This window comes from Pristiophorus japonicus, chromosome 5, assembly GCF_044704955.1.
Source record: "Pristiophorus japonicus isolate sPriJap1 chromosome 5, sPriJap1.hap1, whole genome shotgun sequence".
Classification (NCBI taxonomy): domain Eukaryota; kingdom Metazoa; phylum Chordata; class Chondrichthyes; family Pristiophoridae; genus Pristiophorus; species Pristiophorus japonicus.
Window position 1 is genome coordinate 168,781,373 of NC_091981.1, and position 26,999 is coordinate 168,808,371.

At 45.0% G+C, this 26,999-nt stretch overlaps 1 protein-coding gene across 1 annotated transcript in view; it reads right to left on the reverse strand.

The window, feature by feature from the left end:
• Window positions 1–26,999, reverse strand: part of vps50 (VPS50 EARP/GARPII complex subunit) — a 351,039-nt gene that overhangs the window by 180,746 nt on the left and 143,294 nt on the right. The window lies entirely within an intron of this gene.

Consider the following 26,999-nt stretch of genomic DNA (forward strand, 5'->3'; position numbering starts at 1 on the left):
GTCGGCTAACATGGGAGCCAGAAAAGGAAGTTGGATGGTCAGCAATTTGGTGGGAATAGCATCAAGGGGCAGGAGGTGGGTTTCATGGACAGGATGAGCGCAGAGAAGTCATGAGGGGAGATTGGAGAGAAACTGGAGAAAGATGGGAGTTCAGGGCTAGGGCAGGAGGGAATCTTAGGGGAAGTTTGGTCCGGTGGTCCTGTGGTTATAGGCAAAGAAAGGAAATTGGCAAGTGGCAGCTGATCGAATGGTCTCAATCTTAATGACAAAGAAGTCCATGTGCTCCTCGCATTTGTTGTTGGAGGAGAGGGTGGAGGAGATAGGGGAGAGAGGTTTAAGAGGAGGTTAGCAGTAGAGAATAGATGCCAGGGATTATCTTTGCATTCCATAATGATTCTCGAATACTGAGCAGTTTTGGCAGATGAGAGCAGGACCCGATAATGCTTTATGTGGTCCAGCCAGATCTGGCGGTGAATGGCATAAACCAGTTGTTTGCCATATCCATTCAAATCTTCGTCCCTTGGACTTAAGGGAGCGGAGATGAGGGCCGTATTGGGGGAACGACAAGGGTGACATTAATTGTTTTAATAGGGACGAGGGCATCAATGGTGCTGAGACTGTGGTTGAGCAGATCGGTTGCTGCAGAAACGTCGTGGTAAATGGAGGGCCAATGGCTGGACAGTTGGGCCTTTGTAAGAGCAGTTGTGAGAGAGTTCTTTTTCTAGGGACAGACAGAGTGAAGTCGTTTTTTTGGGCGGGGGGGGGGGGGCAAAGGGGGATTAAACCACTATCTATCTTCTTATATTTATACAATGCACCTTTCTTCTAGTTTACTTCTCACTTGAGGCAGAAAATGGTGCATTAAAACTATCTAAAGTCAATTGTTTGTCAATATCAATTAATTTCGTCTTGTATAATTTTAACATTGTTGCATTAAATAAAATAAACAATTTGTGCTATATTCTAACTATACCTGGTAAATTAGTATAAATTCAGTAAATTAATTTAAAATAAAATCTATTTGCTTTAATATGAACTGTACTCAAACCAATCTTGAGTCATCCCAACCAATACTTTCACCAAAGAATATAGACTCCATTCATGTACAATAACTTGCATTTATATAACATCCTTATAACAACTTTTATTTATATAGCACCTTTAACATAGTAAAACGTCCCAAGGCGCTTCACAACAGTGTTACAAGCAAAACAGATAAATTTGACACCGAGCCACAAAAGAATAATTAAGGCAGATAACCAAAAGCTTGTTTAAAGAGGTAGGTTTTAAGGAGCGTCTTAAAGGAGGAAAGAGAGGTAGAGGGGCGGAGAGGTTTAGGGAGGGAGCTCCAGAGCTTAGGGCCCAAACAGCTGAAGGCACGGCCACCGATGGTTGAGCAGTTATAACGAGGGATGTTCAAGAGGGCAGAATTTGAGGATCGCAGACATCTTGTGGGGTTGTGAGGCTGAAATAGATTACAGAGATAGGGAGGGGTAAGGCTATGGAGTGATTTGTAAACAAGGATGAGAATTTTGAAATCGAGGCATTGTTTAACTGGGAGCCAATGTAGGTCAGAGAGCTCAGGGATGATGGGTGATCATGACTTGGTGCAAATTAGGACACGGGCTGTTGAGTTTTGGATGAACTCAAGTTTACCTAGTGTAGAATGTGGGAGGCCAGCCAGGAGTGAATTGGAATATAAAGTCTAGAGGTAACAAAGGCATGAATGAGGGTTTCAGCAGCAGAAGAGCTGAGGCAGGGGCAGAGGCGGGCAATGTTAGAGAGGTGAAGAAAGGCGGTTTTAGTTATGCCGCGGATGTGGCTGGAACTCATTTCAGGGTCAAATATGACACCTAGGTTGTGAACAGTCTTGTTCACCCTCAGATTGATGCTAGGCAGAGGGATGGAGTCAGTGGTTAGGGAACACAGTTTGTGACGGGACTAAAGATAATGGCTTCGATCTTCCCAATATTTAATTGGAGAAAATTTCTGCTCATCCAGTACTAGATACCAAACGGGTCTAGAGAAGTGGTGGAGAGGTAGAGCTGGATGTCTTCAGTGTACATGTGGAACCTGACTCCGTGTTTTCGGATGATATCACTAAGAGGCAGCATATAGATGAGAAATATGAGGGGACCAAGGACAGATCCTTGGGGGATACCAGAGGTATTGCAGGAGATTTTCTGGCTACGATTCGATAGATATGAATGGAACCAGGCGAGTGCAGTCCCACCTAGCTGGACGATGGTAGAGAGGCATTGGAGGAGGATGGAGTGGTCAACTGTGTCAAAGGCTGCCGGGTTGGTCCAGAAGGACGAGGAGAGATAGTTTACATTTGTTACACGCACAAAGGATGTCATTTGTGACTTTGATGAGTGCCGTTTGGTATGTGGCAGGGACAAAAATCAGAATGAAGAGATTCAAACATCGAATTCAGGGAAAGATGGTCACAGATTTGGGAGGCGACAACACGTTCAAGTACTTTGAACAGGAAAGGGAGGATGGAGATAGGGCGATAGCTAGCAAGTAAAGTGGGGTCAAGAGTTGGTTTTTTGAGAGGGATGATGACAGCAGATTTGAAGGAGAAGGGAACAGTACCTGAGGAGAGACAACCGTTAACAATGTCGGCTAACATGGGAGCCAAAAAAGGAAGTTGGGTGGTCAGCAGTTTAGTGGGAATAGGATCAAGGGAACAGGAAGTGGATCTCATGGACAAGATGAGCTTGGAGTAAAATGTAGTAAAACATCTCAAGGCGCTTCACAGGAGCGTTATCAGATAAAATTTGACAACCACGTATGGCGATATTAAAAGCTTGGTCAAAGAGTTAGGTTTTAAGGAGCGTCTTCAAGGAGATGAGAGGGGTCGACAGGTTCAGGAAGGGAATTTGTGTTGGTTCCAGAGATATAGCTACAACTTTAGCTCGGGTTTAGCTTAATTTTTATAATCATATCCCAAATGTTTTCAAACTGAAGTCCATCAACATTATTATCCCTCTACACTGTTTTAATTTTCAATTTGACCCAAGTCACACAGACCCAACTAGCATTGAATTTCAAGCCCAAAGGTTGGGCAGATCTTTACTCTATGCGGGAGGTAGTTCTGAGATTCCTGGAGGACCCATGCAATCCATGTGAAAAATAGCTTGGCCAGTACATTTTTTTGGAACAATACCCAACACTTAAATCTTATCTGGCCTAGTTGAGGAGTGTTTCGATCCACAACAAGAATCCATAGTCACTGTGCAACTACAATGAATAATCTAGAATATTCTCACAATAAAAGAGCCTTTCCAGTGAATGACTGCATTACATTGACCACTTAGTGCTGAGTATCAAGTAGGCTTCATACTGTGATTAAGTCATACAACAATATAAGATAATAAAACCACCTGCTGTCACTGGATACAATCCATAACATTCCATGCAAAATGTAAAATTCGGAGCTGGTATTATCAAAGACGAAACATTGAAATTTTGTCTGCTAGTTTCCAATGCAGTTCCTTTTTTGGTTTTGATGGGGGAGGGGGGCGGGGGGAGGGGGCAGAGTGGATTTGCTGTGGTGGAGACTATTCCTGTAATGGCCAGTTGATTCTTAAATGGTCAAGCCTAAGTTCCAATATGAAACAAGAAATTGGGCAGAGTTTCCCCCTTGGGCGCAATCGGCGAACCAGGCGCAAATTTCGCTAGTTTTGAGAAGTATTTTTTTCTTAATTTTCCACTCAAACATAAATCTTCCATGAACCAACGCAATCGGGCCGCATTTTATAATGTAATTTTTTTAAAAATTTGCTGTAACAAATATTCCTTCATATATTTAAGAGTGGTAACCTGGTGCAGTTTGACTAACAGTTTCAAATAGGTTTAACACATGTCCACCACCTGTGAGTAACCCGATTTTAAATAACTGAAAATGACAAAAAATTATATAGAATCATTTGCTAGTTATATTGTTGTACAGAAGTTAGTTTTAGTAAATTTAAAAAAATTATACTCAAAAAGCTTTTAAAACCTGTCTATTAGTGTCCTTGTGTCCAAAAGAAGCAGCTTAATTTTAAGAGCCTCCTCGATGGCCCGTAAACATCCCAATTAGCGGAAACTTGCAATGGTGATTAATTTGCTCTGGGGGCATGCCCAGTGTTGTAGCTGGAGCAAACTTCCAGCACGATGATTTTTAAAGTAGTGCAAAAGATTGCGGAAACTCGAGTTGCGTTGAACATATATTGAGCTTAAAATTCTGTGATCTTTTGTACTGATTACAGGCGAATTGCGCTAAAAAAAAAACAGCGCAAAAGAGCAGAAACTCCAGGCCATTGTCTTTAAAAATAGATTGAGTTGAATAACTCACTGAAAGTGCAATAATTCTCACATTAGTCTTCTCAACATAAAATAGATACCACATATCTGCTAAATTTGGAAGCTTCCACGGTGTGCCTATCCTTCAAGATTTTAAGACCTACTGTGCAGTTCAACACCATCCTTCCATTTACTAGATTCAGAGCCCCTCCTTCTACAACATCTTCCTCCTTTTCAACTGAATCAGCTTATATGCTCAAGGTTAACAGTTGATATTTTTGGAAGAAATTCCTTTGGAAAACGAGACCACATATTTGCTGACTAATCTAGGTTTCTGTTCCAATTCCAGTCTCTTCCAAAACACCCAGCTTACGTTTCTAAAAAACTTGTGTAACAGACTATAGTCCATCAAAGCTGAACATGGTTACGGATATATTACAGGAAAGAGCAACAGTAATAGTAAACACGAGTGGGAACATCTAACACCTATTAGCATCTTTGAAAAATGTCCAGCAGCACTAATCAAAATCAGGAATATTAAGCAAAAGGGAATGGAACGATTTCCATTTTGGGGCACTCAGTCAGCATAAGCATAGTTTGCTACAGAATAAAATTATTTGTTTCAGCCCTGTCGGGAGTAGTGTTACAGTATTTCCATTTCCCAGACTAGCCATTCTGCGGTCTCTCAAAGTGAGATTGCCAACTTTGTGCCAAACTGGGGATAGTTGTGTGTTTGGAACTATGTCTATTAAGAACTGGATAGATGCTAAATTCCAACTTCTATGACTGAGGTTCCCTCAACCCAGAGTATTACCCTATCCTGAATTGTGAAACATCCTGTAGAAAATCCTTCGAGTAATTTGCCCTTCGAAAGGTTGGCAATTTGTACTCACGGATGTAAATGAATGAATACAAGTGCATATTTTATAGAACACACTTCTAAAAATGTTAACAGGATCTGTGATAATATTGCACAGGTGAACAAAACCAAAATCAATCCGAGGAGATAACATAGTTGAGGAGCAAAAATTTATCGAACATGATTGGTGACATAACAATGGAAAATAAAGAGCAAGTCAGAACAGTTGCTGTTTTACAACATGGGCTTATTAAGCCCCAACAAGCACCTCTTATGCTCCAAGCAGAGAAATGCTGCTACAACAGTTTCTCTCCCTCTCTCCTTTATCCCAACTCAAAAGTCCCTCATCCCTCCCTTTCAATGGAGTCTTCTGACCACAATATCAATGCTGCATGGTGCCAAAAATATGTACTGAACTTGCAATATGAAAAAAGAACATTTTATATTAAATTCTTAAAATTGTTATTCATTAATTCAGGTATTTATTGTTACTGGCAGGTGCAAAGAGTTGCATTATCATACTGCACAAAGCAGAGTACATACTTTGATCATCCGCCAATTTAAACCAATTCCCTACCAATACATACTGAACCTCTCTTATCCAGAACTCCCCCTCATCCGGAATCCTCCCCGGCCACGAGGTGTCGCATGCGCAGAACTCCAACATGAACGAATTGAAGTCCTTCCTTGCTGCCGACTCCTGCAATTGTTAGCCTGGCCCCGCGATCCACCGCCACCCCCCATGATCTCTCTGCTGCACTCCCAGCCCTAAGCCAGCCAGCCCCAATATCTCCTTGCTCAGTATCTGTACGATCCAATTTAACGTGACCATTCCTCGACCAGAAAAATCCCTTATCCGAACAGGCCAGGTCCAGAGTGTTCTGGATAAGGGAGGTTCAACCTGTACTACCCATTACCTGCTATAACTATCTTGGGAATTAACGAAGAATGAATGCAACAGCACAATTGATAACTCGTGGCATTTCTAGTATTACGACTGAATGCAGCTCTCAATGGGAAAAAGGACAATCTTCCTGAATCTGCAATTCAAACTTTCCTCAGTCAATAATACAACCTCTTCATTGGGAATATTTCTATCAACAAATATTAAAAAGCCAGTTCATTGAGGATATGAACTCACCAAAGAGTTCATTGAGCTTATTCTGAGAAAAGACGCGCTATTTCAAAGTAACCTGCATGAAGCTGGCTGCTCAGCTAATCAGTACTTCAATGTGATATACTACAAATAGAAAAAACATTCATTTGCATTGATAATTTCCTATGTAGCAGTGCACAATGAGGTTTTTTCGGCTATTTAAATACATTTACAAACTACATACAGGGAAATATCTGACAATAGTATTAAATGTTCTCCACCTATACTGTACCAAGGAACTGAAGAATGTAGAACGTAGACCGTAGGATAAAATCCATAGCCTAAGCCTTTATAATGACCTACAAGTCCTCAATTTCCTGGTACAATACATTCATCTTACTTTTTTAAAAATGGGACCCGAGGGTGGAAGAAATCAGTAGAAAGCAAGAATCTTACATTAACAAAATCAAATGGGTAATGGTTCCCAAACTAAAACAGAAAAAAATCATGAGTAATTATAAAACATTTTCAACACAATCTTTATCCTTTACATAACTAATGTTACCAGTTTTATTTAAACTATAAATGAAAAATTTACCAGATTTTTAACAAACCTTCAGAGATACCATATATCGGCCCTGAAACTGCAGTCTCCCCAATGGGGTACTCTCATCATAATCCATTTGAAAGGCCCTGCAACTTCCAGGTTTCCACATGCGCTTGTGTGAAATCCGGAACTTGCGTTCTGTCAAGGTATGCCTTGATAGATCATCCAAACCATATCGAAACTCAGTATTGCTGGTGTAGAATTGGGCTATTTGCCCTACAACTGCCCATGAAACTTGTACGGCTGGTAAAAGCAGGCATAGGGTCTGCTTTCATCAGCATAAAAGTATATACAAGCTTCAAATTAAACATTTAAAAATCAAGTTATGCACATACACTTTAAATGAGTTTTAAAAAAACTTGATTAATATAGCGCCATTCACCACCACCAAACATTTCAAAGCGCTTTACAGCTAATGAAGTACTTTTGGAGTGTAGTCACTGTTGTAATGTAGGAAACGTTTATGCAAATATTGTCCCGGATTAAGATGTTTGAAATGATTTATCAAAAAAATTAATTTTAATTGAGGTTGGCACAATGCATGGAGTTATGAATAAAATTGCAATTCAGTACATTTATAATCATTAGAATTCTGTAAATTGTATGATTATTTGGGGATTTCCATTGCATATCATTAGGGGATTCCCTTCATAAATGACTGCAATGCAAACTTCCTTTCTCATTGGAGGACTGGGCCCACATGATGCCAGAGACTCTTCCGAACCACCTGCGTCCCTGGGATCCATGGACCTTCACACTGCCGTACGCCTGGAGGGCCAAAACCGCAATGATTCGCAGCCTCATGGGTTGGGGTAATATATTAGCATGAATAGAGGATTGGTTAACGGACAGAAAAACAGACTAAGGATAAACGGGTCATTTTCCAGTTGACAGGCAAGGATCAGTGCTTAGGCCTCAGCTATTTAAAATCTATATCAATGACTTAGATGAAAGGACCGAGTGCAATGTATCCAAGTTTGCTGACGATACAAAGTTATGTGGGAAAGTAAGCTGTGAGGAGGACATAAAGAGCATGCAAAGGGATGTTGACAGGTCAAGTGAATGCGCAATAAAGTGGCAGATGGAGTACAATGTGAGGAAATGTGAGGTTATTCGCTTTGGTCGGAAGAATTTTAAAAAACTGAACATTTTTTAAATGGTGAGTAACTATTAAATGTTGGTGTTCAGAAAGATATAGATGCCCTCGTACAGGAAACGCAGAAAGTGTGGATGCAGGTACAGCAAGCAATTAGGAAGGCAAATGACATGTTGGCTTTTATTGCAAGGGGGTTGGAGTACAAGGAAGTTTGCTGCAATTGTGCAAGGGTTTGGTGAGAATACACCTGGAGTGCTGTGCACAGTTTTGGTCTCCTTATCTGAGAAAGAACATACATGCCTTCGAGGCAATACAACGAAAGTTCACTAGACTGATCGGTGGGATTGAATAGATTGGACCTATACTCTCTGGAGTTTAGAAGAGAGATGATCGCATTGAAACATAAAAGATCGTGAGGGGAATGCTGAGAGGTTGTTTCATCTGGCTGGAGAGTCTCGAATTAGGTGGCATAGTCTCAGGATAAGGGGTCGCCCATTTAAAACTGAGAGGAGAAGGAATTTCTTCACTCAGAGGGATGTGAATCTTTGGAATTCTCTATCCCAAAGGGCGGTGGACGCCGAGTTGTTGAGTACAGGTGTGACGTCCGAAATCTGAAAACCTCGGGACCGAGGCTGTTCTGGATTTTGGAACGTCTTTGCCTGAGCCGAGGTAGGTACAGGAGGTCGGTCGGGTCGAGGTAGGTCAGAGTGGGGGGTAGTCAGTCGGGCTGCCAGAAGTCGGGGGGGGGGGGGGGGGGCGAGAAGAAGTTAGGCCGAGGTCAGACCAAGGTGGTGGGCGGTTGGAGGTCGGGCCGAGGCTGGGGGGGTGGGGGGAGGTCGGATTTCGGAACATTTTTTCGGTTTCCAGACGCCCCCCCACCATGGATTGGCCCGGTGTCCGGATTCCAGATTCCTCAACTCCAGATTTTGGATGTCGCATCTGTATATTCAAGGCTGAGAGATAGATTTTTGGACTGTAGGGGAAATCAAGGGATATGAGGATCGTACAGGAAAGTGGAGTTGAGGTTGAAGATCAGCTATGATCTTATTGAATGGGCGGAGCAGGCTCAAAAAGCCGTAAGGCCTACTTCCTGCTTCTACTGTTACGTTCCTGGGCACCTGGAGGTAGGTTCGGATCGTTTTGTGGGTCGGAGGCGGATCAATGACGGCAATTTCTAGGCCAATATATAGTTCAACGCAAGAAAAATACCAAGCAGTTTTTCAAAATCACAGAGACTTTACAAATGGCAATCATACTTCAGATTTGAGCTATAGTACCTCTGAAAATGTAGTGAACAAAAAGTAAAAACAACTTGCATTTATATAGCACCTTGGAACATCCCAAGGTGCCTCACAGGAACGTAATTAAACAAAAAAGACATACAGCTACATAAGAAGGTATTGGGGCAGATTGGTCAAAGGTTTATTTTTTAGGAGCATATTAAAAGGAGGAAGGAGATGTCGAAAGGCAGAGAGGTTTAAGGGGCGGGTGGGGGGGAATTATCGAGCTTAGGGCCTAGGCAGCTAAAAAGTAGACCATTTAAAATTGGGGATGTGCAAGAGGCCAGAATTGGAGGAGTGGATATATCTCGGAGGGTTGTAGGGCTAGAGGAAATGAGAGATAGGAAGGGGCAGGCCATGGAGTGGCTTCAAAACAATGATGAGAATTTAATTAACCGGGAGCCAATAAAGCTCAGTGAGCACAAGAATGATGGGTGAACGGGATTTGGTACGAGTTAGGAGACAGGTAGAATTTTGGATGACAGTAAGTTTATGGAGGGTAGAAGATGGAAGACTGGCTGCAGTGCGTTGGAGTCAAGGCTGAAGGTAACAAAGGCATGGATGAGAGTTTCAGCAGATGAGCTGAGGCAGGGGCAGTTAGGTGATGTTATGGAGATGAAATTCGGCGGACTTAGTGATGGTGCAGATATGTGGACAGTTGCCAGGGAGAGGGATGAAGTCAGTGACCAGGGAACAGACTTTGTTACCGGAACCGAAGACAATGGCTTCTGTCTCCAAATCTTTAGTTGGAGGAAATTTCTGCTCATCCAGTACTGGATGTCAGACGAGCAATCAGACGATTTAGAGATAATGGAGAGGTCGAGAGAGGTGGTGTTTGTTACTTTTATTCAGGTGGTGTACATCAATTGAGTACTAATTGTATTCAGATGGTGGGTATTAATTAGGGACTCTCAATTTCATGTGGGAGTAGGTGACGGGGCAAGCAAGGACATACACAATCATGGCAGCTACAGTCACTCCTGCTGCCCTGTCACCTTTCACCTTGATCACCAAAAAACATGGGGAGAAGAGCTACACTCGTCCCAACATGACCATCGAGGCATGTGTCAAAGCCATGATTGGTGTCGGCCCTTCAGACATCGTTGCCGCCTCAAATATACAGGAAGGCTGCGTTCTTCCCGAGGTCTGAGCGGGTGGTTGTTTTCCGGCCCTTAAGGGGCTCACAGTGGACGGGATTCTATATGCTGGTGAATCCTCTCGGGGCCACCCAGCAACGAATAATTTTATCCAATGTCTCACCCTTTATCCCCAGTGAGCACCTCCTCCCTCACCTACGTCAACTGGAGGTGAGGGCAGGGATAGAGTCGATCCCACTCGGCTTCAGGGAGCCCAGCCTTCATCACGTCTTCTCCTTCCGGTGCCAGCTTTCCATTCAGCTGGTGAGGGAGGAGGACACGGAGTGTGGATTCGTGGTAAACCACGAGGGGACTCCCAACCACGTCCTTCTGAACATCAAACGATGTGTGGTGCCATGCCTGCATGATGGTGGGGCATGTTCGTGAAAACCGCCCCAACTCCAGGGCCGAAAAAACAAAGGCGGCCAATACTGGCACTGTTACTGGCACCACAACCCCCATCCCCGCGCCAGTAACACCAAATGTGGGGTCGGCATCGGAGTCCAATGTCATCGTGAACTCCGGCGGAGAGGGGGAGTGCATCTGCACAGAAGGACCCAGGCAACCAACCATAAATTCTTGGAGCTCCTCTAGGGGGATGAGGGGTGAGTCTCCCAGACAGTGCATACGGTCCCATATCCATGCTCATTTGCAATACCGTGCCCGCAAGCGATCCCAAGCCCATGATCATGCCCGCTTCTGCGGAAAACTTGCATCCCATGGTCAGACTTGGGATAGGGAACCAAAAACAGAAGGAGGAGGTGGAGGCCTCTGTCGATATGGAGGTCACCCTCCCTTTGCACGCCTCCGGGAGGAAGAGACAAAGATGCCGTTCCTTGGAAGCTGAAGGCTCTTGTCCGTCCCTGGAAGAGGAGACAGCGCCCATTGCAGGTCCTGCTGCACGCCCGCCCCACCCCGTCCCGCCGACCACCATCCTCGCACAGTTGGCAAGAGTCGCCCATCCCTTGGGAGGGCGAGTCAGATCCATCTATCCAGCCTGTGCCTTGGTTCCACACAAAGTAACACTGTCATTTGTCGGCGGGTCGGAGACTGGAACGAGCAAGGCCGATGAGGATAACTCGCCCAGCCATACCTGAACATCCTTTGGGGCTTGCTCGACCTGGTTATCGATTTTAATAGAAACCCCGGCCCTGCTGGGTCAGTGGGTGACGGCGGGGAAGGGGAAGCCCCTCCCTTCTCCGTTGCTCACGTTTATGCTGGTTTTCTTGGGGGAAACCTGGTATGTTTTTTTCCCCAATTTCGCCACACAGCCTTGTGCCTGAGGCAGAGGGGGAGGCCCGAATTCCTGCTGCCCTCCAACCCAAGCCCCCAGCAGGAGCCCAGGGAGGAATCTTTTACCGTCAATCCTGCAGGTGGGATCGTGACGGAGGTGGGACCAGCTGGTGCGGCCAAGAGATTTGCTGCACCAGACGACCTCTTGGAGGAGGACAGTGACTCAGTGGTGGCGATTTGGAATCCATCATCAGTGAGGCAGTGGATGTCCTTGTGCCCCCTACCGAGTCTCTCGTCATCCCCCGAGAGAAGCTCCAAGAATTAATGCCTGGTTGCCTGGCTCGTTGAAATAAAGCCCAGCTGGCCCTCAACAGTTGGTCGAAGCTGGCGCTGTTGATCAGGTCTGTCCGCTCTGCTACTGAAAACCTGAGCATGGGCAAGAGCGTAATCCACCACGTCCAGAAACGACCGCCCTTACATTTCCCAGGTATATGGTTCTCGCATTCTCATGGCTTCCATGCGGCCAGTGCCATGCTCGGTCCACCAACTGATGTGGGTGGAGTTCGATCTGTGCACGGGTGGGGTCCACGTATTGGCATTTTAACAACCTGGTGCTGGAGGACGAACGATTCCAGAATTTGTTCCGTCGATTTTGGGTCGATTGGAGAAGGAAGAGAGTGGCTTTCCCTCCTTGACTCTATGGTGGGATGTGGGCAAAGCTTATGTCTGTGTCTTCTGTCAGGTGTAAGCGAGGGGAGCGACCAAGAGATGGAAGGCCCGGGTCAGGCGATTGGAGAAGGGTGCAACCTGGAGTCCCATCTCCATCAAGTCGAAGACCCGGCCCTGCTGCAGCTGTACAAAGAGAAAAAGAGTGAGCTCATCAGGTCCCGAGGAGCGTGCGCAAGGTCGCGAATCCAATTCCTCCAGGACTTAGACTGCGGTTCCTCCTCCTACTCGCTGGAAAAAAGACAGCTCTTGGGACTGCTGGCAGACAACGGATCCCTAGTCTCGGATGCAGAGGGCATCAGTGCTATGGCCCTGGGTTTGGTTCTCTCTGGATCCGTCCAGAGAGGATACTCTGAGTTTTGTGGGAGGACCTGCCGAAGGTCAGCCCAGAAGCCACCAAACAGCTTGATATTTCGCTAACCTGGCAAAGATGACCAGTGCCCTCAGCCAGCTCTCGAGGGGCAAGTCCCCAGGGCTGGACGGGCTGATTGTGGAGTTCCACAAGGTGATCTGGGATGTCCTGGGGGGGGGGCAACTATGCATGGGTCCTGGGGGGACATTAGGCAACCGGGAGATGCCGCTTTCTTGACACAGGGCAGTCATCATTCTGCCGGCCAAGAGGTGTGATCGCTGTCTATTTAAGAGGCGCCCTGCCTGTTCTCCCTCCTCGGCACAGACTACAAGATCTTTTCCAGAGCAATGTCTGCCCACCTTGGCACCATGCAGCCCCCAAATGATCCACCCCACCCAGTCCTACACGGTCCTGGGCTGTACAGTCTATGACAACATCCATCTGGTCTGGGACCTAGTCCACCATACCCAACGGGCTGGTCACACGATCGCCTTCCTTTCCCTGGATCAGAAGGCGTTTGACAGGGTGGATCACGAGTACCTCTTTGGGAGTCTGCATGCAACTGGGTTTGCCGCGCATTTTATCGCCTTTATCCGACTTCTGTACACCGCCGTGGAGTGTCTGATTAAGGTCAAGGAGTTTTTGACAGCACCCCTTCAAATTATGCGCCATGTTTGTCAAATTATGCGCTGTGTGGAGCCTTTTCTCTGCCTCTTGCGGAAGAGGTTGACGGGACTGGTTCTGCAAGGGCCGGACGTGGAGTTTGTCCTCTTGGCTTACGGCGATAATGTGTATCCCATAGTCACAGATCCCCTTGACTTGTGCAGGATGCGCGAGTGCCAGCAGGTCTACTTTACCGAGTCCTCTGCGAGGATCAGCTGGGAAAATTGTGCATCAGTCGCGGGTAGACTCCCTGTCGGAGGAACTCAGGATTTTTGCCTGGAGTATGACTCATCTCCTTTACCTGGGAGTCTACCTCAGCACTGCTGAGGAAGCCTATCCAGTGAAGTGGCAAGTGCTGGAGGCCAAAGTCACTGCTCACTGGACAAGACTGCTGTCCTACAGGGGCTGAACAATGGTCACCAATCAGCTCATGGCCGCTATGCTGTATTATCGGTTGCTCACTTTGATAACTCCCCAGAGTCTGTCGCCAAAATACACAAGCAGCTTGTTGACTTCCTTGGGGACAAAAGGAAGCATTGAATCTAGACAAGAACATAAGAAATAAGAGGAGTAGGCCATACCTACCCTGCAAGCCTGCTCCACCATTCAATAAAATCATGTCCTCAACTCCACTTTGCTGCCTGTTCCCCTACAGTTCAAGAATCTGTCTATTTCAGCCTTGAATATATTCAACGACCCAGCCTCCACAGCTCTCTGGGATAGACAATTCCAAAGATTCACAACCCTCTGAGAAGAAATTCCTCCTCATCTCCGTCTTAAATGGGCGACCCCTTATTCTGAAACTATGCCCCCTAGTTCCAGATTCTACCCACGAGGGGGAGCATCCTCTCAGCATCCACCCTGTCATGCCCCCGCAGAATCTTATGTTTCAATAAGATCACCTCCCATTCTTCTAAACTCCAACGAGTACAGGCCCAACCTTTGCTTGGAAGATAACCCCTTCATCCCAGGAATCAACCGTGTGAACCTTCTCTGACTGCCTCCAATGCAAGTATATCCTTGGTTAAAGAAGACCAAAACTGTACACAGTACTCCAGGTGTGGTCCCACCAACGCCCTATACAGCTGTAGCAAGACTTCCCTACTTTTATACTCCATCCCCCTTGCAATAAAGGAAAACATTCGATTTGCCTTCCTAATTACTTGCTGTACTGCATGCTAAATTTTTGAGTTTCATGTTCGAGGACAACCAAATCACTCTTTAACGTAGCATTCTGTAGTCTCTCTGCATTTAAATAATATTTGCTTTGCTATTCTTCCTACCAAAGTGGATAACCTCACATTCTCCCACATTAATCATTAATATGGACTGTAAATAGTTGAGGCCCTAGCACTGATCCCTGTGGTATAGAAACATTGAAAATAGGCCATTCGCCCTTCAAGCCTGCACCATCATTCAATAAGATCATGGCTGATCTTTCACCTCAGTACCCCTTTCCTGCTTTCTCTTCATTCTCCTCGATCCCTTTAGCCATAAGGGTCATATCAAATGAACTGGCATCAACGACTCTGCGGCAGGGAATTCCACAGGTTAACACCTCTGAGTGAAGAAGTTTCTCCTCATCTCAGTCCTAAATGACCTAACCCTTATCCTAAGATTGTGTCCCTGGTTCTGGACTTCCCCAACATCGGGAACATTCTTCCCTCATCTAATCTGTCCCGTCCTGTCAGAATCTTATATGTTTCTATGAGATCCCCCCTCATCCTTCTAAACTCCAGTGTATAAAGGCCCAGATGATCCAGTCTCTCCTCATACGTCAGTCCAGCCATCCCTGGAATCAGTCTGGTGAACCTTCGCTGCACTCCCTCAATAGCAAGAACGTCTTTCCTCAGATTAGGAGACCAAAACTGAACACAATATTCCAGGTGAGGCCTCACCAAGGCCCTGTACAAGACCTCACCAAGGCCCTGTACAACTGCAATAAGACCTCCCTGCTCCTATACTCAAATCCCCTAGCTATGAAGGCCAACATGCCACTTGCCTTCTCCACTGCCTGCTATACCTGCATGTCAACTTTCAATGACTGATGAACCATGATACCCAGGTCTCATTGCACCTCCCCTTTTCCTAATCTGCCACCATTCCGATAATAATCTGCCTTCGTGTTATTGCCTCCAAAGTAGATAACCTCACATTTATCCACATTATACTGCATCTGCCATGCATTTGCTCACTCACCTAACCTTTCAAAATCACCCTGCAGCCTCTTAGCATCCTCCTCACAGCTCACACCGCCACCCAGTTTAGTGTCATCTGCAAACTTGGAGATATTACATTCAATTCCTTCATCCAAATCATTAATGTATATTGTAAAGAGCTGGAGTCCCAGCACTGAGCCCTGCGGCATTCCACTAGTCATTCCCATTCGGAACATGACCCGTTTACCCCGACTTTCTGCTTCCTGTCTGCCAACCAATTCTCTATCCATGCCAGTACATTACCCCCAATACAATGTGCTTTGATTTTGCACACCAACCTCTTATGTGGGGCCTTGTCAAAGGCCTTTTGAAAGTCCAAGTATACCACATCCACTGGTTCTACCTGGTCCACTCTACTAGTTACATCCTCAAAAAATTCCAGAAGATTTGTCATGCATGATTTCCCCTTCATAAATCCATGCTGACTTGGACCGATCCTGTCACTGCTTTCCAAATGCACTGTTATTTCATCCTTAATAATTGATTCCAACATTTTCCCCACTTACTGATGTCAGCCTAACCGGTCTATAATTACCCGCTTTCTCTCTCCCTCCCTTTTTAAAAAGTAGTGTTACATTAGCTATCCTCCAGTCCATAGGAACTGATCCCAAGTTGATAGACTGTTGGAGAATGATCACCAATGCATCCACTATTTGTAGGGCCACTTCCTTAAGTACTCTGGGATGCAGACAATCAGGCCCCTTGGATTTATCGGCCTTCAATTTCCCCAACACAATTTCCCACCCAATAAGGATATCCTTCAGTTCCTCCTTCTCTCTGGACCCTCAGTCCCCTCGTACATCCGGAAGGTTATTTGTGTCTTCCTTTGTGAAGACAGAACCCCAAAGTATTTGTTCAATTGGTCTTCCATTTCTTTGTTCCCCATTATAAATTCACCTGAGTTCGAATGCAAGGGACCTACATTTGTCTTCACTAATCTTTTTCTCTTCACATATCTATAGAAGCTTTTGCAGTCAGTTTTTATGTTCCCGGCAAGCTTCCTTTCGTACTCTATTTTCCCCCTCCTAATCAAACCCTTTGTCCTCCTCTGCTGAATGCTAAATTTCTCCCAGTCCTTAGGTTTGCTGCTTTTTTTGGCCAATTTATATGCCTCTTCCTTGGATCTAACACTATCCTTAATTTGCCTTGTTAGCCACCTTCCCTGTTTTATTTTTACTCCAGACAGGGATGTACAATTGTTGAGGTTCATCCATGTGATCTATAAGTGTTTGCCATTGCCTAGCCACTGACAACCCTTTAAGTATCATTTGCCAGTCTATTCTAGCCAATTCACGCCTCATGCCGTCGAAGTTAGCTTTCCATAAGTTCAGGGCCCTAGTTTCTGAATTATCTGTGTCACTCTACATCTTAATAAAGAATTCAACCATATTATGGTCACTCTTCCCCAAGGGGTCTCGCACAGCAAGATTGCTAATTCTCATTACACATCACCCAGTCTAGGATGGCCAGCTCTCGAGTTGGTCAAGAAAACCATCCCTAATACACTCCAGGAAATCCTCCTCCACCGCATAGCTACCAGTTTGGTTAGCCCAATCTATATGTAAATTAAAGTCGCCCATGATAACTGCTGTACCTTTATTGCACACATCCCTTATTTCTTGTTACAGTTTGCCAACCTGAAAATAACCCATTTATCCCAACTCAGTTAGCCAATCCTCTATCCATGCTAACAAAAAGCTAACAGAGTCGCAATGCAGATTCTGTCCACTAAGGGGTACAACGGACATGTTCTTCATCATGCAATAACCACAAGAGAAATGAAGGGAACAGCATCAACCCTTGTAAACGGCCTTCTTTGACCTCCTCCATTTCGGCTGCCTTCGAAGGTTTGTCACCAGCCTCTGCTCCACGATGACATACAAGCCGTGATCCTGACCAATAGATTCACCACAGACCCAATCCACGTCCGGACCGGGGTCATGCAAAGCTACGTCATCGCACCAACGCTCTTTTTGATCTTCCTTGCTGCAATGCTACATCTCACCCTTAGCAAGTTTCTCCCGTCGGGGTGGATCTAAATTATAGAACGGGAATCTGTTCAAACTCCGCCACCTCCAGGCCAGATCCAAGGTCGTCCCATCGTCTGTTATTGAACTACAGTATGCAAACAACGCTTGTGTCTGCGCACACTCGAAAGCCAAATTCCAAGCCATCGTCAACACCTTCACCGAAGCATACAAGAGCATGGGCTTTACGCTAAACATCCGTAAGACAAAGGTCCTCTACCAACCTGATCCCGCCACACAGCACTGTTCCCAATTATCAAAATCCACGATGAGGCCTTGGATAACGTGGATCAATTTCCATACCTCTGGAGCCTACTATCAGCAAGAGCAGACATTGATGACGAGGTCCAACACCGCCTTCAGTGTGCCAGCGCAGCCTTCGGTCACCAGAGGAAGTGTGTGTTTGAAGACCAGGACCTCAAATCCGGCACCATGCTCATGGTCTACAGGGCAGGAGTGGTACCCACCCTCCTATATAGCTCAGAGATGTGGACTATATACAGCAGACATCTCAAAGTGCTAGAGAAATACCACCAGTACTACCTCCACAAGATCCTGCAAATCCATTGGCAGGACAGACACACCAACGTTAGTGTTCTCGCTCAGGTCAACATACCCAGCATCAAACGCACTCAATCAGTTCCGTTGGCTGGGCCACAGCGTCCGCATGCTCGACACGAGGCTCCCAAAGCAGAGGCTCAACGCAGAGCTTCGACACAGCAAGCAAGCCCCAGGTGGACAGAGGAAAGGCTTCAAGGACATCCTCAAAGCCTCCTTGATAAAGTGCAACATCCCCACCGACTCCTGGGAATCCCATGTCAACGGCCGCCCAAAGTGGAGGAAGAGCATCCAGGAGGGCGCTGAGCACATCGAGTCCCAGCGCCGCGAACAAGCAGAAACCAAGCGTAGCCGGTGGAAGGACCGTGTGTCAACCCAAGCTCCCCGACCACCCTTTCCTTCAACCACTGTCTTCCCCGCCTGTAACAGAGAATGCAGGTCTCGTATTGGACTCCTCAGTCACCGGAGAACTCACTTTTAGAGTGGAAGCAAGTCATCCTCTACTCCAAGGGGCTGCCCATGATGATGATGATATCCATGCTAACACCATGAGCTTCTATCTTGTTAGTAACCTTTTATGTGACATCTTAGTAAATGCCTTTTGGAAATTCAAATACACCACATCTACTGGTTCCCCTTTATCCACACTCTGCTCATTACATCCTCAAAGAACTCTAATAAATTCGTCAAACACGATTTTTCCCTTTCATAAACATGTTGATTCTGCTTGACTGTATTATGATTTTCTAAATGTCCCGCTACGACTTCTTTAATAATGGATTCCAACATTTTCCCCAAGGACAGATGTTAGGCGAACTGGCCTATAGTTTTCTGTTTCCCTCCTTTATTAAATAGGGATGTTACATTTGTGGTTTTCCAATCTGTTGGGACCTTTCCAGAATCTAGGGAATTTTGGAAGATTACAACCAATGCATCCATTATCTCTGCAGCCACTTCTTTTAAGGCCCTAGGGTGCAGGCCATCAGGTCCAGAGGACTTATCAGCCTTTAGTCCCATTAGTTTGACAAGTACTTTTTCTCTAGTGATAAAGATTGTTTTAATTTCCACCCTCCCTTTTGCCCCATGACTTTCTATTATTAGAATGCTTTTAGTGTCTTCTACTGACAGATACAAACTATTTGTTCAAAGTTTCTGCATTCCATTTTGCCCATTATTAATTCCCCAGTCTCATCCTCCAAAGGACCAACATTTACTTTAGCTACTCTCTTCCTTTTTATATACTTGTAGAAGCTATTAGTCTGTTTTTATACTTCTTACTAGTTTATTCTCAATCTATTTTCTACCTCTATTATTGTTTTAGTCATCTTTTACCAATCTTCTGCCCTACCACTAATCTTCACAACATTGTATGCCTTTTCTTTTAATTTGATACCATCCTTACTTCCTTCGTTAGCCACAGATGGTTCATCCTTCTCGTAGAGTCTTTCTCAATGGAATATATCTTTGTTGAGAATTCTGAAATATCTTCTTAAATATCTACCGTCTCACCTTTTAATCTATTTTCCCAGTCCACTTTAGCTAACTCGGTCTTCATACCTTTGCAACTGCCTTTATTTAGGTTTAAGACACTAGTTTCAGACCCAAGTTTCTCATCCTCAAACTGAATGTGAAATTCTATTATGTTATGATCACATTTCCCTAAAGAATCCTTTACTACAAGATTAATTAATCCTGTTTAATTTCACGTAACCAGATCTAAAATAGCCTGTTCCCTGGTTGGTTTCACAATGTATTGTCCTGAGAAACTATCCCTAATACACTCTATGAACTCGTCCTGAAAGCTATCTTTGCCAATTTGATTTGTCCAATCTATATGAAAATTAAAATCGTCCACAATTATTGTAGTATCGCTCTTACAAATCCCAATTATTTCTTCATTGATACTTTGTCTTTCTGTAGCTACTGTTCGGGGGCCTATAGACGACTCCCACCAGTGATTTATTTCCCTTATTATTTCTTATCCCCACCCATTTGTTTCTACATCTTAATCTTCTGAGCCAATATAATTTCTCAACTGTACTGATCTCATCCTTTATTAACAGAGCTACCACACTTCCTTTTATTTTCTGTCTATCCTTCCAAAATGTCAAGTACCCCCGAATATTCAGTTCCCAGCCTTTGGTCACCTTGCAGCCACGTTTCTGTAATAGCCATCAGATCATACCCATTTATTTCTATTTGTGCAGTCAACTCATCTATGTTATGATGAATGTTGCATACATTTTGATAGAGCCTTTAATTTTGTCTTTTTACCATTTTTCCCTACTCTGACCCTATTTGCTGGTACACTCATATATTTGTACATACGCTCTGTCCCTTCCTGTCACACTCTGGTTATCATTACCCATATTGCTACCCTGCACTATTGCCTTGTCCTTTCTCTCTAACTTTCTAAATTTCCCCTCACTTGAACCCTCCCCCCCGCAACTATTTAGTTTAAAGCCTGATCTACAGCCCAAGTTATTCGATTCACCAGGACACTGGTTCCAGCATGGTTCAAATGAAGCCTTTCCCAATGGAACAGCTCCCTCTTTCCCCAGTACTGGTGCCAGTGCTCCATGAATTGAAACCCATTTCGCCCACACCAATCTTTATTCAACTCTCTGATCTTATTGGTTTGTGGCTTAGGTATTAATCCAGAGATTACCACCTTTGTGGTTCTGCTTTTTAATTTCGTCCTTTGGTGTTCATATTCCCACAGCAGTACCACTTTCGTAATCCTACCTGTGTCATTGGTACCTATGTGGATCTATTCCCTCCCACTCCAAGTTCCTGTCCAGCCCAGAGGAGATGTCCTTAACCCTGGCACCGGGCAGGCAACGCACCCTTCAGGACTCACGCTCGAGGCTGCAAAGAACAGCATCTATCCTCCAACTAATACATTCCTTTTTACTCCCCCAACTTGATGGCCCCCTGTACCACAGTGCTGTGGTCAGTTTGCTCATCCTCCCTGCAGTCACTGCTCTCGTCCACATAAGATGCAAAAACCTCGTATCTGTTGGACAAGTGCAAGGGCTGAGGCTCCTCCAATTCTGGATCCCTATTATCTGCCTCACTCGTAGTCACACCCTCCTGTCCCTGACCACGGACCAAATCTGAAGTACTTAACCCAAGGGGTGTGACTGTGTCCTGGAAGAAAATGTCCAGCTAATTCTCCACCTCCTTGATGTTTAACAGCATCCGAAGCTTGGACTTCAGCTCATCAACTCTGAGCCCAAGTCCCTCAAGCTGCAAACACTTACTATAGATGTGGTCGTCGTGGATCACACTGGTGTCCACCAGCTCCCACATGCTGCAGCTGCAACATATCACTAGCCCTGCCATCTCTATTGTATTTATTTAACTAATTAGGTTTTCAAGTTTTGAAATATGACTCAATTATTTATTTATAGTTTTTAAATCTACAATCACGGCTCTTAATTTAAATCAATGCCCTAGTTCAGAGAAAGATAAAAAAAAAAGAGAAATACTCACCAACCAATCACTTACCTGCTTTTTACTCCCCCAACTTGAATGGCCCCTTGTACCACAGTGCTGTGGTCAGTTTGCTCATCCGGCCAAAGCCATCAAGACGCTAAAAGAGGCACTCGGCCCCGACTCCACATTTTGATTTTTATCCCCCCTCACAGGTCCATCCCGCTGCTGCTCCCAGCGACCTCCTTTTATCCCCGCTGCTCCTCCTCTAGTCTCGGGCCTTGGATTCTGCTCCTTTTATCTCTGCCATGGTTCTGAGTCTCCTGCTTTGGGACAGCGGTCAGGCGTTGGTGTGCGTGCGTAACCAGACTATGACTTTCCGTCTTCAGACCTTGCACGTCTATGATCTTCCGAGATGGTGTGCGCTGGCGACTTATTTCTACCCCAGCTGCATGGCCTTAATTACGACACGCAGCTCCTGTTTATAAAACTGGGTTGTAATCATACCTCCTTGCAGGAGCTGCCTGTCTTTTACTATGAACTAATCAGGATCTGGAACAATATCTCCTCCAGCCAGAGTTCTCCATCAGGCGTGCCAGCTATCCTCTGGGAGCCGCTGCTCAGGAATCCACACCTCAATGAGCGCAGTTTCAAGTGGCTGAGGGGGAGGGCCCTAAGCTGGCAAGGTGAGCAGAGTCAAGGACCTATTGGTTGGCGGAGAAATGGGCTGGATGTCGCAAGACATGGTGCAGCACATATCCTGGTACGGCATCTGGTCCACGGCCAAAGCCATCAAAACATTAAAAGAGGCACTCGGCCCCGACTCCACAAGGTGTGTCGAGGAGGCTCAAGAGCATGCAACAATCCCGTCCGAGCTGGCCCCCGTCCAGACGGAATTTATCATTGGTGCCAGACCTTCAAATCCCTGCCTCACAGCTTGAACCATCTCTCGGAGAACCCTTCTGTGCTTTTCCACTCTGCACGGAGCGGTTTCCTGTATGGGCAGCTCTTGCACACTCTCCATTTTGTCTTCTTTGGCTGCCGTCCGGACATGCCCTGGCGCACCATCTTGCTATCCGAAAGCTGTCTTCAATTTCTGCAGCCTGGAAGAGTCTGTGTTCCATGTATACACACAAGAGTGAGAGATTCCAGCCCCTTTTCCAATTTTTCAAGGGGCTGCTCCTCAATTTTTGGTTGCACTTCAGTCCCACGCTCCTGATCCCTGGGCACCCTGTACAGGCAGCAGGCAGATCGGAGGACCTCCTTGTTGGACTGCTCCTGGACTTGGCAATTAACAGTTCCAGGCAGCAGGCAGTCGAGGGGGTCATTCTGCCCACCCGCCTGCCTCTCTTCTGTGGTTATGCTTGCGCCCGGGTGTCTCTGGACATGGAGCATGCAGTATCCGTTAGTACGCTTGAGGCATTCCGCAACCAGTATAATGTTTGAAAGTGTGAGGTCATGCACTTTGGCAGAAAAAAATCGAACAATGGAGAAAGATTGCAAAGTGCTGCAGTACAGCAGGACCTGGGGGTACTTGTGCATGAAACACAGAAGGTTAGTATGCAGGTACAGCAAGTGATCAGGAAGGCCATCGGAATCTTGGCCTTTATTTTAAAGGGGATGGAGTAGAAAAGCAGGGAAGTCTTGCTACAGCTATACAAGGCCTCATCTGTAATACTGTTTGCAGTTTTGGTTTCCATACTTACGAAAGGATATACTTGCTTTGGAGGCAATTCAGAGAAGGTTTACTAGTTTGAGTCCAGGGAGGAAGGGGTTGACTTATGAGGAAAGGTTGAGTAGGTTGGGCCTCTACTCGTTGGAATTCAGAAGAATGAGAGGTGATCTTATCGAAACGTATAAGATTATGAGAGGGTTTGACAAGGTGGATGCAGAGAGGATGTTTCCACTGGTGGAGGAGACTAGAACTAGAGGGCATGATCTTAGAATAAGAGGCCGCCCATTTAAAACTGAGATGAGGAGAAATTCCTTCTCTCAGAGGGTTGTGAATCTGTGGAATTCGCTGCCTCAGAGAGCTGTGGAAGCTGGGACATTGAATAAATTTAAGACAGAAATAGACAGTTTCTTAAACGATAAGGGGCTATGAGGAGCAGGCAGGGAAGGGGAGCCGAGTCCATGATCAGATCAGCCATGATCTTATTGAATGGCAGAGCAGGCTCGAGGGGCCGTATGGCCTGCTCCTGCTCCTATTTCTTATGTTCTTATGGGCACTGGAGGGACTGGAGTGTTTCATCACCCCGGAAACAAAAATGACTTGATTTGTTAAGTTTAATTTAAATTTGGTTTAATTTGCAGTTTATTGGTTGTGCCCCGTTAAAAGGGGGCACTTGCTTCCTTTCTTATTAGCGATGGCCCCAGCCATCAATCACTGAATTCAACATAAAAGGTTTAAGCGACTAGGCTCTACTATTCCATCCTCCACCACCTGGATAGCCAACTTTTATAGTGGTGAGGTAGAGCTGGGTGTCGTCAGCGTACATGTGCAACTTTCTGTTTTCGGATGATGTCTCCAAGGGGTAGCATGTAGATGAGAAATAGGAAGGGGCTAAGGATAGATCCTTGGGGGACATCAGAGGTAATGGTGCGAGAGCAGGAAGAGAAACCATTGTAGGAAATTCTCTGGCTACGATTAGATAGATAGGAATGGAACCAGGCGAGTGCAGACCTACCCAGCTAGAAGAAGAAATAAAACAGTTTTTTTGCACAAGGAATATAAATATACAGGATTAATAAATGATCTCTTAGTAAAGGATCTCCTACTAAAGCATCCTCTAGGAATGAGTGACCATAGCATGGTTGAATTTCAAATTCAGTGGGAGGGTGAGAAAGCTGGATCTCAAACCAGTTTTCTAAGCTTAAACAAAGGAGACTACAAAGGTATGAAGGCAAAGTTGGCTAAAGTGGACTGGGAAAATAGATTAAAGTGTGTGACGGTTGATGAGCAGTGGCAAACATTTAGAGAGATATTTCATAACTCTCAACAAAAATATATCTTAATGAGAAGGAAAGACTGTAAGAGAAGGGATAACCATCTGTGGCTAACTAAGGAAATAAATGATGATATCAAATTGAAAACAAGGGCATACAAAGTGGCCAAGACTACTGGGAGGCCAGAGGATTGGGAAACTTTTAAAAGCCAGCAAAGAACGACTAAAAAAAAAACAGAGAGGGAAGATAGAGTATGAAAGCAAACTAGCATGAAATATAAAAACAGATAGTAAGAGTTTCTCCAGGTACATAAAAAGGAAGAGTGCCTAAAGTAAATGTTGGTCCCCTAGAGGATGAGACTGGGGAATCAATAGTGGGGGATAGGGAAATGGCAGAGACGTCGATGCAAAACATTTGTTCAATCTTCACGATTGAAGACACTAAAAACATCCCAATAGTGGATAATCAAGGGGCTATAGGGAGGGAGGAACTAAATACAATCACTAAAGAAGTAGTTCTCAGTAAAATAATGGAACTAAAGGCAGACAAGTCCCCTGAACCTAATGGCTTGCATCCTAGGGTCTTAAAATAAATGGCTGCAGAGATAGTGGGTGTATTGGTAAAATCTACCAAAATTCCCTGGATTCTGAGGAGATCCTAGCGGTTTGGAAAACCGCAAATCGAACACCTCTATTTAAAAAAAGGAGGAAGCCAGAAAGCAGGAAACTATAGACCAGTTATAGCCTAACATCTATCGTTGGGAAAATGCTGGAGTCCATTATTAAAGAAACAGTAGCTGGACATTTGGAAAAGCATGATTCAATTAAGCAGAATCAACATGGTTTTATGAAAGGGAAATCATGTTTGATAAATTTGTTAGAGTTCTTTGAGGATGTAACGAGCAGGGTGGATAAAGGAGAACCAGTGGAAGTGGTGTTTTTGGATTTCCAGAAGGCATTCAATAAGGTGCCACATAAAAGGTTACTGCACAAGATAAAAGTTCACGGGGTTGGGGGTAATATATCGGCATGGAGAGAGGATTGGCTAACTAGCAGCAAGCAGAGAGTCGGAATAAATGGGTCATTTTTCGGTTGGCAAACTCGGTAACTAGTCGGGTGCCGCAGGGATCAGCGCTGGGGCCTCAACTATTTACAATCTATATTACTAACTTGGATGAAGGAACCGAGTGTCATGTAGCCAAGTTTGCTGATGATACAAAGTTGGGTGGGAGAGCAAACTGTGAGAAGGACACAAGAAATCGGCAAAGGAATGTAGACAGGCTAAGTGAATGGGCAAAAATTTGGCAGATGGAGTATAATGTTGGAAACTGTGAGGTTATCCGCTTTGGCAGAAAAAATAGAAAAGCAAATTATAATTTAAATAGAGCAAAACTGCAGTACAGAGGGACCTGGGGGCTCCTTGTGCATAAAACACAAAAAGTTAGTATGCAGGTACAGCAAGTGATCAGGAAGACAAATGGAATGTTGGCCTTTATTGCAAGGGGTATGGAATAGAAAAGCAGGAGAAGTCCAGCTACATTGTCAGGGTATTGTTGAGGCCTCACCTAGAGTACAGTGCACAGTTTTGGTCTCCGTTTTTAAAGAAGGATATATTTGCATTGGAGGCTGTTCAGAAAAGGTTCACTCGGTTGATTTCAAAGATGAGAGGGTTGACTTATGAAGATAGGTTGAGTAGGTTGGGCCTATACTCATTGGAGTTCAGAAGAGCAAGAGGTGATCTTATTGAAACATGTAAGATAATGAGGGCGCTCGACAAGGTGAATGCAGAGAGGATATTTCCACATCGGGGAAACTAAAACTAGGGAGCATAATCACAGAATAAGGGGCTGCCCATTTAAAACTGAGATGAGGAGGAATTTCTTTTCTCAGAGGTTGTAAATCTGCGGAATTCTCTGTCTCAGAGAGCTGTGGAGGCTGGGTCATTGAATATATTTAAGGCGGAGATAGACAGATTTTTGAGCGATAAGGGAATAAAGCGTTATGGGGAGCGGGCAGGGAAGTGGAGCTGAGTCCATGATCTTATTAAATGGCAGAGCAGGCTCGAGAGGCCAAATGGCCTACTCCTGCTCCTATTTCTTATGTTCTTATGTAAATGGAGGGAGAGTCCAATGAGGTACACATAGAAACAGAAAATAGGTGCAGGAGTAGACCATTCGGCCCTTCGAGTCTGCATCACCATTCAATAAGATCATGACTGATCATTTCCTCAGTACCTCTTTCCTGCTTTCTCTCCATACCCCTTGATCCCTATAGCCGTAAGGGCCGTATCTAACTCCCTCTTCAATATATCCAAAGAACTGGCATCAACAACTCTCTGCCGTAGAGAATTCCACAGGTTAACAACTCAATGAAGAAGTTTCTCCTCATCTCAGTCCTAAATGGCTTATCCCCTTATCCTTAGACTATCTCCCCTGGTTCTGGACTTTCCCAACATCGGGAACATTCTTCCTGCA